The sequence below is a fragment of the Trichechus manatus genome, unplaced genomic scaffold (assembly GCF_000243295.1).
Source record: "Trichechus manatus latirostris isolate Lorelei unplaced genomic scaffold, TriManLat1.0 scaffold00123, whole genome shotgun sequence".
NCBI lineage: Eukaryota > Metazoa > Chordata > Mammalia > Sirenia > Trichechidae > Trichechus > Trichechus manatus.
The window spans coordinates 2,123,056-2,128,774 of record NW_004444059.1 but is presented as its reverse complement, the minus strand read 5'-3'; positions in this window follow the sequence as shown (position 1 = coordinate 2,128,774).

Sequence of the window (5,719 nt, the reverse complement as noted above, 5' to 3'; positions counted from 1 at the left end):
AATTGAGCAGAGAGAGGGAGACCTCATTATCACCAAGAAAGAAGAGCCAGGAGCAGCATGCGTCCTTTGGCCCTGGGGTCCTTGTGCTGAGAAGCGTCTAGACCAGGGGAAGATTGATGACAAGGACCTTCCCCCAGAGCAAACAGAAAGAGAAAGCCTTCCTGTGGAGCTGAATTTGGACTTCTAACCTCCTAAACTGTGAGAATAAATTTCATTAACAGTATGTAAGTATACGACCAACTTTAAACAAATTGTAGGTTGAACTTGATGCCCTTGCCCATCTCATGGTCTCTTTCTGCAAGCGTGATAATCAGAATATACACATTCCAGAAACAAAAATGTCCTTGGGGAGTGATGGGAAACCTTTAGAGTGAGTGGCCAGTGGGACCAATTGATTATCAGTTCCTCCCAGGTGCAGGAGGAGGAGAGACTCTTCAGTGCCACATTGCTTGTTTACTTAGAACACACCGAGAGGGAGACAGTGTGTTTCATGAGGAAGAAAACAGGCAGAGAGCAATTGACTTACTAACATAAAACCGAAAAACCAAACCCATTTCCATAGAGTAAGTTCTGACTCATGGTGACCCCATATGTTACAGAGTAGAATTGAGTTCCATAGGGTTTTCTAGGCTGTAATCTTTGCAGAAACAGATTGCCAGGCCTTTCTTCTGAGGCACCGCTGGGTGAGTTCAAATTGCCAACCTTTCAGTTAGTAGAAAAACCAGCAAAAAACCTGTTGCTGTCAAGTCAATTTCGACTCATAGTGACTGAGTTAGCCATCTAGTGCTGCTCTAACAGAAATACCGCAAGTGGATGGCTTTAACAAAGAGAAGTTTAGTCTCTCACAGTCCAGTAGGCTACAAGTCCAAATTCAGGGCATCAGCTCCAGTGGAAGGCTCTATCTCTCTGTGTTGACTCTGGAGAAAGGTCCTTGTAATGCATCAGTCTTCCTTTGGTCTGGGAGCATCTCAGCACAGGAACCTCAGGTCCAAAGGACACGTTCTGCTCCCGGCACTGCTTTCTTGGTGGTATGAGGCTCCTATGTGTCTCTGCTCGCTTTTCTCTTTTATATCTCAAAAGAGATTGCATTAAGACACTATCTAATCTTGTCATCTTCATCAGTATAACCTCATCACAGTGACTGAATTTACAACACATCACATATAATCTCATCATAGTGATAGAGTTTCTAACACATAAGGAAATCACGTCAGATAACACAATCATACAATACTGGGAATCATGACCTAGCCAAGTTGCTACACACATTTTTTGGGGAACACAATTCAATCCATGACATTGACACTGTCAGACAGAGTAGAACTGTCCCATAGGGTTTCCAAAGAGCAGCTGGTGGATTCAAACTACCAACCTTTTGGTTAGCAGCTGAGCTCTTAACCACTGTGCCACCAGGGCATCTTTCAGTTAGTAAAAAAAAACAAAACACATTGCTGTTGAGTTGATTCCAACTCATAGCAACCCTGTAGGACAGAGTAGAACTGCCCCATAGGGTTTCCAAGGAGGAGCTGGTGGATTTGAACTGCCAACCTTTTGGTTAGCAGCTGAGCTCTTAACCACTTCGCCACCAGGGCTAGTAGTAGAGCGCAAACAATTTGTGCCATCCAGGGACCTCTTACTAACACAAAACCATACAAATATCAAGTGGCAAAGGTGAAATAAAACCCCAGGGCCTTTGAACTTCTCTTTAAGTGCTTATTTACTCTATCACACCCTGACATTGTTCTCTGTTTCTATGGGAGCTGACTCCCGGTTCTTGGATTTGGAAGGTTAAGACAGAGGAAAACTGATAGAACTCTCTCCATTGCTTATATAAACCCATTGCCTTCAAGTTGATTCCAACTCTTAGAGAACCTATAGGACAGAGTAGAACTGCCCCATAGGGTTTCTAAGGAGCGGCTGGTGGATTTGAACTGCTGACCTTTTGGTTGGCAGCCAAATGCTTAACTACTGCACCACCAGGACCCCCATTGCTTAAATAGTTATCAGTTAAGCAGAGTCCTTACTTTATCTACTCATGGGAATTGGTATGGTAGGAAAGGGTAATGCTTTTGAGAAGCTGAGTAGGGTAAAAAGCTGTGCTGAGGGAAATCTGTTTCTGACATTATTTTCAGGGATATAACAATTAACTTACAAAACAGGGTGGTGGTGTGGTGTGTGTGGAAGGCAAGGATGAGGGGACTTCAGGAAAGTGTCCTCAAAATGTCAGAGAAGGATTTTGTGTCCTCCTGTCTTGAAGGAGAGTACCTGGGTAGTGCAAACAGTTATGACACTCGGCTACTAACTAAAAGGTTGGGGGCTTGAGTCCACCCAGAGGCACCTTGGAAGAAAGTCCTGCTGATCTACTTCTGAAAAATCAGCCATTGAAAACCCTATGGAGCACAGTTCTACTCTGACACACACAGGGTTGCCGTGAGTTGGAGTTGATTTGACTCGATGGCAATTGATTTTTCTCTTGAAGGTGCCTCCTTTGGCAGCATTTCTTTTCTTCTGGAGAATTCTACCATTAAAAAGGCTTATGATGAGTGTTGCTTCCAGGTGTCTGCTTGAGGGATCCATATATAGTCTATTGTTTTTGTTGTATGCTGTTGATTCAGTGTTACTCATAGCAACTCTATATGACAGAGTAGAACTGCCCCATGGGGTTTTTTAGGCTGTAATCTTTATGGAGCAGATCGCCAGGTCTTTTCTCCTGTGGAGCTGCTGACGGGTTCGAACCCCTGACTTTTTGCTTAGAAGCTGAGTGCTTAACCGTTGTGCCACCAAGGCTCCTAGTCTATTCTTAAAATATTCTGAAGTATAAAATTCTTTTTCCTCCGTTGTTAGCTCTAATGTGTTCAGAAGTTTGTTCCTGAATATATCTGACCTATGTTTTTTCTGCTATAACTTAAGCATACTCTCTTCTGCTGCTGTTTAATCTGGTATCTCATGTAATGCTGGTTAAACCCAAGAAAGATCTTTAGGCAAAAGTACCTATTGGAACACCCTCTTTTGACCTAGGTGTCTTCATAATCCCTTTTGTAGGGGACTGGTTTTCTTGATCCCTCTTACAATTGGTTTGGAAGCCTGTTCAGCTGCCCCTGTTGCTCAGCTCTCAAGGGTCACTTTTGTCATCAACCAAATATTGAAACAGGTGGAACCTGCCACCAGTTATGTGACCCACAGTGGAAAGAAAGTGACTCAGTCCTGGTAGCCCATGTCAGGTTTGAGAGCAGTAACCCCAGGAATTCAAATGCTTCACTGTGGCTTTTGCAGAGCATGTCCTTTGAATGGTTTTATTCCCAAAGAACTCATAGTTCCAGTGTCATAAATGTGACTGACTAGTTCAGTGCATCTGGATGTACCTGACACACTTCTACAGTCTCCTCACATAAAGGCACATTTCCATAGTTGGCTGCTGGAGAGTATGGTCTTTGAGCATCTACAAGAGCATTTCCAGCAACACAAGGTGGAGCTAAGATTAGGGGTTTGCGCCAGGGCTCCAATACAAAGCGCAAGGTGTTTCAAGTGAGGAATTTCAAACTGAAATTGAAGCGAGGTGTTTCAAATGAGAAAAGAAGTTTATTATGAAACACTCATGTTTCTCACTTTTTCTTGATTTTGATGACCTGCTAACAGTAATCTATATGTTAATCATTGAATGTCAAAAAACACATAGGGTTCCCTCGGCCTTGCTTCCCTTTCTCTCAAGTTTCAGAACCCTTGCTGGGTCAGGTTAACCCAACCTTGAAAAATTTTCTTGATGTTTGCCTGGAAGGTCAGTTCTTTCTGCCTAGCTGTCCACTATGATTCCTTAAATTTATGTTAAGAAGGAATAATCTAGTGGGGGAAAATGTACTATATTAAGAGAAGACATGAGTTCCAAGCCAAATTTCATCAAGTTAAAAGTTACGTGACTTTGGGCAAGTTGCTTCATTCTTAGTACCTCCAGTTTTAATTTTGTATAATAAAGTTAAGATGCTAGTCACATGCTTATATACAGGGATACTATGAAAAAGAATGAAGTAATGCATGCCAAGCTCTAAGAACTCCTTTGAAGTGAAGCCTACATAAAGTCAGCAAATTGAGGCTGTTATAATGCTGTAAGTGGATGTAAAGGCTCACTATCTCTTGACTACATAAACATAGAGAAGTGGAAGAGAGGTGCTTTTGTGCTAAAAAGAGTAAGTAGCCAACACTCCCACCTGTTTTTTCTTATTTTCAGGGTGTGTGTGCATGAACATTTTTTAATTGCCCAATTCCATTCCTTCTTGTGAAGGTTTTGCTAAAACTAGTAAGTTTAGACTATCTGGTGAAAAACCATATCCTCTTGTTATTGATGTTTCAAAACATTCAAGTGTTTTGACCTAAATGCTAAAGAACAAAGTCAATTGTTTAACTAAAAAGGCAGAATGTAAATATTTAGCCTAGGTATTTGACGCATCTATTTTCACAATCTCAACACTTCCTTGCAAATATTTGAGAAAGAATTCTAATATAGCTCTTTGAAAAGTGTGGGAAATTAAGGATGAAACAAAAACCTGACTGTGGACTTCCTCAATTTTGAACATGATCTCAGTGAGGTGCTCTTAGAATTGGATGTGGACTATATTAGCTTTTTATATGACTTCTTTATACTACCTATTTTTTGAAAATATTAATTGCATTTTAATAGAGACACGGTTTACAATGACTTAAGAGAAATACTAAAACAATTCTTTGAAAAGAATGTCTTTTCCATTTTATTCCACTTTGGATTTATTTATTCCCAGGTTCTGCAGATAAATTTAAATGTCATAATTTTTCTAGTTTGCTAGTCATTCACTTTCTGGTTTGTGCTTTTTGCTCGTTTATCCATTTATTTGGCTGTCAGTTCATTTACTTATATATCTATCACCAAATATTCAATGACCTTATAATACGTGCCAGTCATTGTTCTAGGTGCATTTATATTTTCTAAAGGCGTAGATCTTCATTTAGAAATATTTCTTTTATATGTGGCAAATCAATTTGTTTTAAAGTACACCCTGAACACTGGAGAGAATGAATATGCTGGAGCATGGTAATAAGCAAATGTCTATAACTCAGCTTTTTGACCATGTGAGGGAAGGCAGGCCAGGGGCAATAGCGATGATGATAATAGTTTATACCGACAGAACCCTGCCATGTGCCAGACACTATTCCAGGTGCTTTCCATGCATAAACTAATCCTCACTGTAACTGCTCGTGTTCTCATTATAGAGAAGAGGAAACTGAGGTAGTTTAAATAGTGTTCTAAACTGTGCCTATTGCAGAGCTTAATAAACGTTGGAGCCAGAACTACAATGTTTTTGTGAAGATTAAAGTAGAAAAGTCATGTAAAGTCCCTCTATCTCAATAATCACTAGAAAAAACCAACCAACAAATATAACACGCCACAGAATAATTGTTTTGGTATTTGTACCAAGTGACTTATTTAAAATGTAGCCTCTGGAGGTTCTGGCAAAATGGCGCTCTAGGCAGAAGCACCACGCCATCCCTCCACAGCAAAGATCTGAAAAACTAAGCCAAACAGAGAATACAACAATCCAGAAACCCTAAAACATCAAATGAAGAGATAGAGAACTCAGCCAAGCACCAAATGGAGTGAGAAAACTGACAGAGAACAGAGAGCGAGGAGAGATTCATGCAGAGGTCCCCTACCAGCTAACGCAGCGCGGATCCGCCATGTTGGACTCCTGTC